This window comes from Coturnix japonica, chromosome 1 (genome assembly GCF_001577835.2).
Source record: "Coturnix japonica isolate 7356 chromosome 1, Coturnix japonica 2.1, whole genome shotgun sequence".
Classification (NCBI taxonomy): Eukaryota; Metazoa; Chordata; class Aves; order Galliformes; family Phasianidae; genus Coturnix; species Coturnix japonica.
Window position 1 is genome coordinate 99,264,184 of NC_029516.1, and position 13,190 is coordinate 99,277,373.

At 40.6% G+C, this 13,190-nt stretch overlaps 1 protein-coding gene across 3 annotated transcripts in view; it reads left to right on the forward strand.

The window, feature by feature from the left end:
• Positions 1–13,190, forward strand: part of AGPAT3 (1-acylglycerol-3-phosphate O-acyltransferase 3) — an 88,682-nt gene that overhangs the window by 36,469 nt on the left and 39,023 nt on the right. The window contains exon 2 of one of the 3 annotated variants that reach the window (XM_015883777.2): positions 1,084–1,204. The exons of the other annotated variants lie outside the window; for them this stretch is intronic. The gene's annotated coding sequence lies outside the window, so the exon portion shown is untranslated. The remainder of the gene's footprint in view (positions 1–1,083; positions 1,205–13,190) is intronic. 3 annotated transcript variants of the gene reach the window in all.

Consider the following 13,190-nt stretch of genomic DNA (forward strand, 5'->3'; position numbering starts at 1 on the left):
CAGTATCAGATGTCTGCTGGGCATCCTCTTAGACACATTCATTTTCATTCAGGCCCTACATCCTGATTAAAATATTGCCTGATTTTTGGGTGGTCCTATATGGAGCTGGGAGTTGGACTCGATGATTGCTATGGGTCCCTTCCAACTCAGGATAGACTATGATTCAACATCTTTAAACTCTGGTAGAAACAGTGGTGGGTTTGGGAAATGTTTTGTGATTACCTGAATTGCAGGATAGGTGTCTAGATGGCTTTATTGTTATCACTTATTTTTGAGAAGAGCTGGTTTGCGATCTGTTAAATCTGGTTTTATTGAGGGATGTTCTTGGTTTGCAGTTTTGGTCCGTAGATTTCTACATGAATGTTGCATATAGTTTGCAGGGCTTGTGAAATCAGACAGTACTCTTTAAACAAGCCACCTCTGGGTAAAGTGCATCTCTAATTACTAAGACTAAATTATGTGGAAAGTGAGCTTGCGTCTGAAGTAAATCTTCAGTTCCGTAAATCTAAAATTAAATAATGATTAACTTAATTGCTTCAAGATCATTAAAAAACCCCCACTCTTAATAAAATATAGGGATTAAGTGTGTGTTTTGAGAATAGATAATTGCTTCTGCTTCATTTTCAAATAACTTCTCTGAAGATGGGATTTTGTAGGCAGAAGAAGTGCCCTTTGTTATGCTTATTAGTAAAGCTAGTAAAAATAGGTTAGTTCTTCAGTATGCAAACCCCTTCTCATTTCTGAATAGAAGCTGCGATTTCACTACTAAATATAAATTGAACGCATTTGCTTTTAACTTCATAGTTATGTGCCAGCCAGACCTTCTGCAAGTAAAGGTAGTTGTTGCATGTGGAGCAAAGTGCAACATTAGTACATGGGAAGAGGGACAAAGTCGCCTTTTGGTTTTGTTTTCTCTTTTTCTTTGCCTAAAGAAAAGCGAAAGAGAGTTAACTTTAATAGGGAAAGTTTGAGCTAACGAATGGGTGAGCGGGGTTAGCAGCTCTCTGTTATTTGCATCATGTTTTGCTTTTAAACAAAATATTTTTACCCTCATTCATTGAAGAATATCTTTTTTGCTTATAGGCAAATGAGAAAGCAAATCTCTTGAAACATAAGCAGTGGTACTTTCCTGGAGGGAGGAGATGGGAATTCTCCTGTTGCTCTGAGTGTTGCCAGGTGCCAGAAGTGGTCCACAGTGGTGGTGGTAAGAAAGAAATCTTCCCCACGTTTCTGTATTTGTGTTTTGTCTGTAGCAATTAGATGCTTTTAGGGGAAAAAGGGGGAGTGAACATCCTGTTTTTCTCATAGATCCCTATGGATTGCCAGGAGAGGCATCAAACATCTCCCACTCTTTGAATTTAGTTTAGGGAAACCTGCGCTTCAGCTTGGTGTGTGCTGTAGAGTTGACTCGTGTGCTTTCATGCATGATGTACCTGCTGGTATTAATGGCAGCAAAGACTCAATAACAGATAAAACCTTATGGGGGCTACTCCTTAAATGCTAAATTATTTCCTCCCTCCTGAACTGTACTTGGAACTGTGGCCTTAATGTGCTTCAAAGTGCTTCTTACAGAGTTCCTAGAAGTCTCTTGACAGCTGAGTCTGAAGTTCATCTTAGACTGGGCTGCCTTTAAGCCAAGCAGCTTTAAAGCAGCCTTTAAATTTTGTCTGGTAACCAGATACGAAAATGTTTTTTTTCTGGTCTCTCACCCATAGGAGGTGGCAGCAAAAGTAAAAAGCTGATGGGATCCCATTGACACAGCAATAGGATGGAGATTTCCAGGGCAAGATTTTAAAAATGGAGTGGCTAGCATCAGCTGTTGACATTTTAATGGTGATCTCTGTGATACTCTGCCCCCTTCATGGGCTGTTAGTGGCTTTTTTAATATAGGAAAGTAATTTAACTCTGGTGATTTTGCAAACACACAGTGTTGCTTTGGTATTTTATAACCTTTCAAGGTCTGATATAGGACAGGTCACCTCCTACAAAACTTCCATTTCTGTGAGAGTCGCTTCAAAGCTCAGTCTCACAAAGCAATGCATACTGTATCAGCCACAGCCTGTATTCACTCCATGCAACGGTATACCCCGTTTAAAGTTGCTTTTTTATCCTGCTTTAAAGAGAGCAGTTGTCCCAGATCATATTGGATCACTATTGCAAGTCCCACATATTCTTGGACTAAAATTTTGCACAAACCCTCACAATTAGCCATTTTACCTGAATCTGGTTAATGCTGACCATCTGCAGCTTTAGTGGGTGAGGGTCACTGATGAAACAGCCTTGCTATGCTGTGATGGTGACCAGCTGCTTTCAAAGCTGATTCTGCAGAGAGTTTTTTCTTGGGCTTGTTGCTGTGTAAAAGCAATGTCACAGAAACTCACCACAGCCTGTTTTATGTGTTTGCTGCTTTGTAACTTATTTTTCAGTTTTTATGGCTTCGATTTTTGCCTTTCCCCCCACCTTCCCCCCTTTTTTTGTGTAAGGCTTGAAAAGGCCATCAATGTTGAGTGTTAATGAGAAGCTAAGATGTGTTGGGGGGACAGGGTTGTATGAACTGTGCGTAGCTGGTGAATTTTTAAGCTCTGTTTCTGTTTGGAGAAGAGAGAATCTGGGCTTCTCTTACCCAGCCCTGCAGACTGCAAAGCCTGGTGTCTGTGCCTTCCATAGTGCGTGCCTGACTCTTTTATCTCAGGTCAATAGAGCATGGAAGGTTCTACTGAAAATGAAATGTCCCAAGTGAGGCGGATGGCCATGCTGAAAGTTGCACAGGTTGAATAATCCCCTGAATAATTCCTTCAGCCTTCGCCTTCTTGATTGTTCAGATAAACCCTGAGTGAGTCGATAGATATTAATATGGATTAGAGAAATTTCTCTGAGAGCTTTTCAGTGTCCCAGTGGACGCTTCTGACGCAGAACAAATCTCCATTTCATGAACAAGAGCACAACTGGTACCAACGGGCACACAGCTGATGAAGTGAGGGAATGAAGTGCAGGGAGACTGAATTATTGCAGCGCTTCTTCTAATGGCTCCCCTTTCTTCCTGGGGCTTCTGCATAAGCAGAGGCCTTGTAGGTATCACCTGCTGGTTTTATCCTTATCATCCTCTGGGATATATTTTCCTCAGTAATGACAGTCCCAATTAGAAGAGTTTCCTTTAGTTCAAGCAAGGAGAGATAGAGAATACATTGGAAACTGTTTACATTCTCTGTTTTCATATTTATTTTATCAGCATTAAGAGGCAGCTTCAAAGCCTGTAAATCAGAGGCCTCTACTCTGGCAGGCTCTGAAAAGCTGCTACCAGGGACATGTTCCCTACTGTTAGTCTGGTGTAGGATGATATTTAAGCCAAGAGTCTATTTTGCACAACATGAAAAGTAATGTTCTTTCCCATCTGTTTTTAATAGATAGCACACTGAGCTGGGACACTGTAAAAATAAGGAAGGAATAGTTTTCCTTGGTAGTTCAGAAACACTTTGAGTAGGTTGGGTTGATTTTTCAGTGTTGGATTTTTTTTGTTTGTTTATTGTATGAGTTATTGCATGCAGCATTCTTATGCCAAGTGAGAAGTGTTGTTCTGAGCTATTTCAGTATGGAGAGAATATTGTTATCACATCTTTCACTTGAGTATGTCTCCTCTAACTATTGAGCCTGCATATAGGAGAGAGGCAACAGAAGGTCAGCTCTCTTCATTTTCATTTGAAAGAAACAAGTGTACCAGCTGTATTTTGTGAAGCACTTGGTCCTCTTGATATTTGAAAATAGTGGGACTACACCACACTGTTTTGTTCCATTGGAGGCAGAGTGAAAGGAACAGCACTGTCAGAAGGTTTTGGCTACTTTGGGAACAGGACCCTCCACTGGTCAGTCCTACTAGAGTTGTCAAGAACCCATTTGAGCACAAGAAAATTCAGGGGAAATCAAAGATCCATAGGTTGCCTTTGGTAATTGCTGCTCCTAGGAGCAGGTGTCTAAATGCAACTTGAGTCCTAATTAAGGTTCTTAAAATTTGGTTTATATGCTCTTTAGCCTATAGACTCTCTTGCAAAAGGCTTATTTAGTGCTAAGTTTACTTTAATGCCCAATTCATTTAAAATACACGCAGCATGGACCTGGATTATATACAGGCAACTTCCTTTGTTCAGCCATCCTCTGACTACTGAATGCCTCGTCAGGCTATTTATTTTGAGAGAGAAAAATAATCCAAACTAAAAATGCTTTGTAGGAAGTTATAAAGGCACGTATTTTTTTAGTAATTGCTCTGATAATATAAACATTGCATTGGGAGCAATTGTTTTCATGTGTTCAGTAAGTTGTGAAGGCCACACATTTAGAATGTCTTGGTAGTATTTTCTAAAGCAGCAGAGAGTACAGGTGGGAATGTGAATGCAGTTGCAGCAGGCATTATTACTTTCCATGTAAGCAAGGCCAAATTTTTCTCAAGGCTCTGCACCTTCGTTGTCTCCTTAAGAGAGTCTCTGTTTCTGCCATGATTTTGGTGTTCATGTTCATTTGAACCAGTAGCCTGATGCACAAGTGTGGTTTGGCGCAAGACTGAGAGGCTGAAGTTTGTGCAACTATATATATCTGTGATGGAAAATGGCTGGTAAATCATAGAATCACAGGGATTGGAAGGGACCTCTGGAGATCACAGAATCCAACCCCTGGCTAAAGCAGGCTCACTGCAGTAGGTTGAGCAGGAAGGCATCCAGGTGGGTCTGGAATATGTCCAGTGTAGGAGATTCTACTACCTTTCTGGGCAGCCTGTTCCTGTGCTCTATGATTCTGACAGCAAGTAATTTCTTTTGTATGTTTGTATGGAAATGGAACTTCTCGTGTTCCAGTTTTGGCCATTGCCCCATGTCTGAAAAGAGCCTGGCCCCATCCGTATGACTTCCACACTTGAGGTATTCAGAAACGCTGACAAGATCCCTTTGCAGTCTTTTGTTCCCCAGGCTGGATGGTCCCAAATCTCTCAGCCTTTTCTCATACAAGAGATACTCTGGGTGCTTCATTATCTTTGTGACCGTCCACTGTGCTGTAAATGATGTCTTTTGTGGCTGGGCTGCTTTAGCAATCATTCCAACATGGTGGAAAACCAGTGTGTGTGCAGAACAGCAGCTCAGGCTGCTCATCTGCACTGCTGGGCCTGTCTGGCAGTGGTTTAGCAAATCATTTCTGGATGACTCTCAGGGAAAATACTCCTTCCCCCTTCCTGAGCTTCTGCCATAATCAGTAAGGAATCATCTAGATACTTTAGATTTGTATCTGAAGAAGGCAGCAAAAGGGCTCATACAGAGAATCATTTTATCCTGCATTTCCTTTTCTTTTGTATAGCAGGCATAGCAATGCTGCTTAGTCTTGTGATGTGTATGCCTCAGAGGAGTCTGTATTTTTAATATCTGTGAGCCGGTGTAGTGCTGGGATTACAGCTTAGCTTAAGATAATTCTTGTTTTTACAGATCAGAAATGAGTGGTTGCTGTAAAATTTATTCTGTCATTAGAAAGTCCAGAAGAACTGTGTTAAAAAATAGGCATTCCTTTATTCATGATACCTACCAGGTGACTTGACAAATCAAGAGTGCACTCTCAGATTCTACATATACACAGTTAAGACAGGTATGTGATATATTTCCTGGAAATGGCATACATATTCATTCTTTTCCAAGAACTCATTAATATATGCTAATATCCTTTGAGCATGTGCAATACAGGTCTTCAGTTGTCAGAAGATTGCCAACTTCATCCCCTTTATTTCATCTTCAGCTTCTTCACAGTGACCTTTGGCTGACCTTCAGCTGTTTTTCCCCAATCTGATAAATTTCCATTGCTTGTTATTCCATGATGAGCAACTTTTTATCTTGGTACACTATAGCTCAAAACAATGTATATGAAACCCAAGAAAAAGTCCTTGCACCTGGTGGATACAAAGCTCCCAGTATATACTATATAGATAAAAGCAGTCTGTTGTGGCTTCAGTGAGGCAGACTGGAAAACAAAACCGTCCACATACCAAGCAAAGCTAAAGCTGAACTGGAATATTTTAGAACTAATTCACATCAATTCCTTTTGCTAAGCTAAAAGCAAAGGGTAAGTTTAGTATAGATATCAGGAAAAACTTCTTTATAGAAAGGGTTGTTAAGCACTGGAATACCGTAAGGCTCTCAAGGGAAAAAAAAAAAGTGGTTGAGTCACTGTATCTCTGGATTGATGTTTAAAAAACAGTTGGATATGGTGCTCGGGACACGATTTAGCAAAGGGCTATGTTTAGCTGTTGGTTAGGCTGTGGTTGGACTTGATGATCCTTAAGGTCTTTTCCAACCCGAGCAATTAATATATTGGTCCTTAAACTAATACACATTGATCCCAAATACTCAGACAGCCTATATCAATACAAGCAAACAACAGGACATGCTGACCCTAAGTATATTACTTATTATTACTTATATTATAATATATACTATTGAGTATGCCTCTAGGAGTGCCTGGAGCAGGGACTCCTGAGAAATCAGTCAAACCATGCATCTAAATAAGCTTCCAGTTGCCTGAAAGTAATGGTGAACATGGTTACAGAAAAAATACTTTTCTTACTAATCCAGAGAAGTTTCAATTATTACAAATATTTCCAAAATTTGACTTCTTATAGTGGAGGTAATAGGAATATAAATAGAATGAAACAAAATAACTATCTCACATTTAATGGGCTTGAAAGTGAACAGTGTAGTCTGTGGACTTAAGAAGCAATTATACATTACTGAGTAAATAGCATGAAGGTTCTTGTAATATATCTTGATTGGAGAAATATTGATTCTTTTAGATTAGTTTGGTAAATAGAGCAGTTTGTTTATTTAAAATGAATCTAGCTTGGTTTGCTAGACTCATTGTCTGTAAATGTGTTCTAAATGAACACAAAACATTGAACTGCAGGCAGTTTTTAATGTCCTTGAATATCTGATTTTTTTGCATATAATTGCAGGTGAGCTAAGGATTATTCTAGCAAATAAAAATGAATCATAAGTGCATAAATGCTGCTTCTCAAACTGTTATGTTTTCTGGCTGAGGAGCTTTAGAAAAGCAGTGCCAAGCTAGAACGATGGCATTCCAAAATCAAACATGGCATGCAGGCTCTTTTAAATGTAAGGCTTTGGTACAGTAAACACCTCTGTTTACTAATTAGCTTCTGTTCTTTTGAATGTTGGAGAGAAACTTTTGGCTTGGCAGCCAATCTATTCTGAAATGCTGCAAGCTCCAAGAGAAACGGGTGCCTACTTTTATACTGCTAATTTCACCTGACACTTCTTTTGAGCTTTGTAACTCTGCCAGGTAACAGAAAACAATGTCTGCTCCAATGATGCTGTATATCTCTGACAGGAGTGGTGGTGATGGTGTGGTTGTAATGTAGAAATCTCCATGGTACATGATTGCCCACCTTGCTTGGTTTAGGCTAGTGAGAAACCTCACACAGTGAAATGAGAGTCAGTGCTGTAGCACCTACAGGGCTGAGAAGGAACTCACAGCCATCATTAAACGTTGTTTTGTAAAGATCCAGTCTGAGCTATTGTGCATGACATGATGATAAAAAAAGCAGAGAGCATCTGTGAAAACTTCGGTGCTTTCACTGTCACTTGTGGAGTAGACCTTGAGCAAAGTAGCCCTCTGGAACAACAGAAGCATGCACTTCTAGTGGGGTACTCATTTCAAGTATCCTAGTCTTTGGTAGAAAGATAATTAAGTTACCTCCCTCTCCAACATTGTATTAAAAGACCACTGTTGGGAGAAGCATAAGCTGAGAAAACTAAATCATGAAAACACTAACAGGTCCTTGATTTCAGATCTTTGCTGGTGTTCAAAACCTGTGTGTGTTACCGTGGAAGGAGACAGAAGAATTTAAGACATGGGGAGATCTATAAACATTCCTTTTCAGGTCTTTCTCTCACATGGGTTTTGAAACAGATCAGCTATTATGCAGAACAGCTTCTATTGGGTGTCCCAGCTGAATAGCCAACAACAGTCCAACCTTTTAATAGCATACAAGCCTTCCACTTCCAAGTTAATGTTTTGAATGAGCAGAATACTGTATTTATAAAGTATGCTGGTTCTAATTCAGAAAGATTTCACCATGTGAAATGTTTATTTATTAGAATATTATTATTTCATGTTTATGGAGTTCAAATTCACGATCAAAATGAGGTGTCCAAGTGTTTTGTTTGTTTGTTTCTTCTTTTGGTGGGTGGGTTGTTCTTTGGTTGTGGTTTTGGTTTGCTTTCCTTTTCTTTGTTTGATTTCATTTACACCAAGAAGGTTGTGTGCTGTGTGGCTGCTGACAGTATTGGTATTCAAACCAGAATGGGCTGGTGTGATCTTCTCTGAGAACACAGAACAAAAAACTTTGCCCAGCATGTATTTGCTTTTGCTATCAGTCTGCTTGATAGTGTGCTCTATCTTTTTTGAAAGATATCTGTCTTATATGACATGTATATATGTATATGCAAAAAGAGAACTGACCAGAGGGATAACTATGAATTCAGGCTGATAACAACACTGTGAAATATTTGTCAATAAAATCACCTGAAAGAGGCCCAGCTGTCATGTTGGGTTGGAATGTACTCCTGATGACAGCTGAGGTGGCAGGAAAGAGAACAAAAGTTGGATCCTGTACAAGGAAGAGGGGAGTCATTTGACTTATCTATTACACCACTTTTCTTGCATTCTTCCCTTTGGGTTGTAAATGGCATCTGTACAAAGTAACACTGCACTGAACAAACTCCTCCATGGAATCAGTACAATTCTGTGCGCCAACTCAGCTTGCATGGGCTGACAGAGAAGCTGTTTGGGTTCTCAGCCTGTTGTTATTCCATGCCACATTTTTCACCTATTATTATTTCACCTATTATTCCTTCAAGGCTCTAAACAACAGAGTTTTACGTGAAGCCCTGTGAGTGACAGTTGCTCAGCAGAACACCTACAGTTTCTGTGTTTGGTATTTTTATTCCTTGTCTCTCTTGCTACTGAGATCTTCCAAAGCCAAATACCTCAGAACAACAGCTTCCATTTTCCCTCATTCTCCTACATACTCCACACCTCCTTCCCAGGTTGAACCCCTTAGAAGTTGTGAGGAAGTATTACTGTGGCTACAATCATAAAATAAATCACATTGCTCCTGTCTTGCAGAAAACAGTGTTCCCTACCTAAAATTTAGAGCAAATGAGAATTTCTTGAAAAACAAACTTACAGTTTCTTCCCAGTTGGTTTGCATTACATCAAAGAAAAGCTTTGAACTTGAGTAGGGGCACATACAGTGTTTGCTGATACTTTAGCCACAGTCAGAAGCTTCTCCTTGTTCAGCGAAAGCGTATTTGCATGTTGACAGCTATCTACTCGTTGACTCTGATTCTTTTGCTTGAGGGTTGATTTATGTGTAATTTACCATCCAGAAAACAAAGTGTATCCTCCTTCTTACGGTATTTAAATATTGGATGGTGGTGGATGGGACTATTTTTGTTTGTCCTTGGTTTTGACAGGTAAGAAAACTGTAAGAAAAAAGCATTTTCCAGTTTCACACAAGCTTCTGTAGAAGAAGACTCAGATTTATAAATGCCTGCCTCTATGCCTGTGTTCCTCCTCCTACTTTCATAGAATCATAGAACTACCCAGGTTGGAAAAGACCTTGAAGATCATCAAGTCCAACCGCAGCCTAACCATAGTACCCTAACTTTGTTTACTTACTCTTATATTTAAAGCCACCAGCTTTTGTGTCTGGAAGTGGACTTCTGGATGGGCCTCTAGGTTATACAGTTTTGCGTGTAGTTGCACAAATGCTTTTGAATTTCTTCTGTACTTTATCTGAATGCAAAGAATGAATTCCCACCCGCTTTGCAAACTCAACCACTTGGAGCAGAGGGGAGCATTTTGTGTAGTCTTAAAGATGAGTAGATGCTGTTGAGGTTTTTCTTAATCATCAGAGACTAAGATTGGCAACACTGTTTAATTATATAACATTGATCATTTCACACAGTTCAAGAGGCTTATTACTCAGAAATCATTTTGTACTAATAGTGCTTCTGTTAGATAACTCCTTTCTGTTTGTTATGTAAGGTTGGTATTATAGAATCCCTTTTTGAATACAAGCACTATAATTTTAGAATTGTTTTTATAATAGAAATAACAAGTAAGATTTGTTCCAGATATAGACAATTATTCAAATTCCTAATTATTTTATTAAATGAAGCCACTAGATAATTGCTACTTCGGTTTTGTTGTTTCATTTACAAAATTGTAAGGCTGTCCTTTGCTCAGTCATATTCCATTATATGTATTTTCTGCAGTGGATATTGTGGCCTGGAAAAGTATTGGTCAGCAGTCCTGGAAACTGGTGATTCAGCTTCACCTACGGCAACATTGCTAGCACCAGCTTGCAGATTGTGAATGTCTGAAAATCTCCTGCCATCTCTGAACTATGTGTGTTTGTCTCCGAGGTTTTTGTTTCGATACATAACTTTGTATGTGACCAGTCTCCAAATGAGACTGGGGAATACAACCCATAGAAATCCCTTTGTGTCCCACAAGAGCTTATTATTCCCAAGCAGTGGGTTTGGGTGCAAACTGCCTCTTCAACTGACAGAGTAGATAGCAATGAGACTTTGTGCCTGTGTTATCATGTCAGAAACAGGGCTGAGTTACAGGTGAGATTGAAAAAGTGTTTGAAATAGCCCTGGAGTTTGCTCAAGATACAACAGGATAGGAGGACCTATTGAACTGGCACTGAGAGGGCACTTGAAATTTTCCGTAAAGTCATGAATACTGGATTGCTTCTGTCCTGACTGAGAAGCTGGTTTCACGCACGACTTGATAAACTGAACCCTTCTCAGTGCACTTTTTACAATGTGGCATGCTTATCTTGTGCATGCTTTTAAACTGGGAGGTGGCTTCTTATACTCTTTGCTTTTTTTTTTATCCAGCTCTGCTGAACTTCCTACCCGGTAAAATCTCCTATTGGTCGGTGATTTTCAAATCCAATCCTTCATTTCCTTTTTGGCCGTGTTTCTAAATAGTTGCAAGCATTGTGAGTTCCTTTGATTGTATTATTTCCTGTTTCTTTTTGCTTAAGTGCTTCTGCCCTCTCCTCCTATTTCACTAAAACCTCTGTGGCCACGTGTGCAGGGCAACCAGGGATCCATAAGAGCCAGAAGCATCCTACAGCTTACTGCAGCATTAGTGCCGGAGTTGGGTCAGAAAGCAGAAGTGCTGGATGCACAACAACCTCTTCACTTTTAATTCAGTGTTTAAGGATTGTGTTCGGATTTCATTTCTTTATGTTCTTCCTGGTGGTCTAACCCTTCCCTCATGGGAATCAGTTACACCAGTTGAAAAAACCATCACAGCACTAAGGGCATTGGTGTAGTTGTAGGCGAGTAGTTCCCATGCTCTCCCAGCATCCCATCACTGTGTGGCTGCTGCCTCTGGTCTCCATTGGGACTGTTGAGACCACGGCTCAAAATGGCCCAAATGGCTCACAGCATGTGATTACAGACTTCTTGCCTCTCATCTCTGTGCCTTCCTCTAAACAAAGCTGCTGGAGCAAGTGTGTAGTGGCTCAAGCCTCCTCAGAGCCCTGAATAAGAAGAGAGAAAATGTCATCTGTAGAATGGTTAAGCTCTCCTCCAAGAGCTGCAGGGAAAGGGTAAAGAAAGTGCAGTCTACCAAATTCCCCTCTGCAAAAAAAAAAAAACACCCAGCTGGCTGCAAAGCCCCTTTATTTGTGTTAAGACCTCCCTTCTTTGCAGCGCTGGGGCAAATAGTCCTTCAACCCTGGAAAGCCTATACTTGGGTGCAGACCAAACCATTTCTCTGCAGCCCTGGTCTCACAAACCTTGTGTTGACTCCTTGCGTGGGAAAGAGACAGGCTGAGGTGGGATGAGAGCCTCCTCATGCTTACTGTCTAGAGTGTCTAGAGTTTGTCTTTTCTCAGCTCTTAAAAAAACCTAGCCCAACACAAAATGTGTCAAACAGCAGTGCTGGGCATACGTACCTCACCACATGAGCGAATCCAGTTGATCGTAGCCTGGTAATTTGCTGTAAGAAGATTATTGGATTAGAACAAAAGCCTGGTTTGTGAGCAACACCACCTGACAGTAATATTTATTGAGAAGTATTACCTATTTCAAATAGGAGTCCACTTATGCCCCCATCATGTGCTCATTCTTGGAGGTAAGAGGGGCTCATTTAATGCTGTGTTTTAGGAAGCCAAGTGAAGAAGAGGACGCCCAGATTTTTTTCCTGTTGCTGAGCCAGCAATTTTAGCAGCTGCAGTGCTTCCAGATTTACCTCGATGTGCTTTTGTCATCATAATCCCTCCTCCATGTCAAGACTGATTTGCTTTCCCAGCAAGGACTCGCATCTCCCATTTTTGCCCCTGCATTTTTTTCTACTCCTTTTTTTGTTTTATTAATCAATAACAGATTGGGAAGATGTTGGTAGGCCAGTCGGGTGCATGCTTGCTAGCGGGAGTCTGTGCCACACTCATTGCGCTGGCTTTAGCCTATTACTTGTACTGGTAAGTTGAATTTTTGTGCTGTGTCTATGGTGATAGCTTCTTTAAAATGCTTTCTTGAGTGAGCTGAAAGGTGGTGGTCCTTTTGAAATGCTCTTGTAGGCTGATCCACTTAATAACTTGTTGCTAGTTGTAGATAGCATCCCTCATTCTTTGCCCACCTGTGACAATGCCCATTTAGGTGCAGTGGGACTTAGTTTTGTTCATTGTGAGAGCTTTAAAATTTCTATAATTTTCATGCTCTTGGCTCATGTAGTTGTGTCTCTTGGTATGGAACTTGGAAATCAGGCTGTTAAAGGCTCATAGGCAGGGTGTGTGTTTCTTCCACATTATTTGTGCCACCCATGTTTGCAGCACCTCAAAAGAAATCTCAGGCAGGTGGGTTGCTGCAAGCTGAGGGCAAGCAGCCCTACCTGAGGCAGGACAGGTGGGGCGTGGGGATGGAGGCTGAGTTTCCTGGCTTTTCCTTCACATTAAAGCCCTCAGCAAGGTGTCTGTTCAGGCTTTGGGAAAGGAAGAAAAGTAACACAGAACTGCCCTAGATTTCTGGGCTGGCTTCGTTTCTGGATGTTTCTACATATGCCTAAGACTTCCAGCCAAAAGAAATCTTGGAAGTTTGTCGAGCTATGTCTGGAGTAAATAA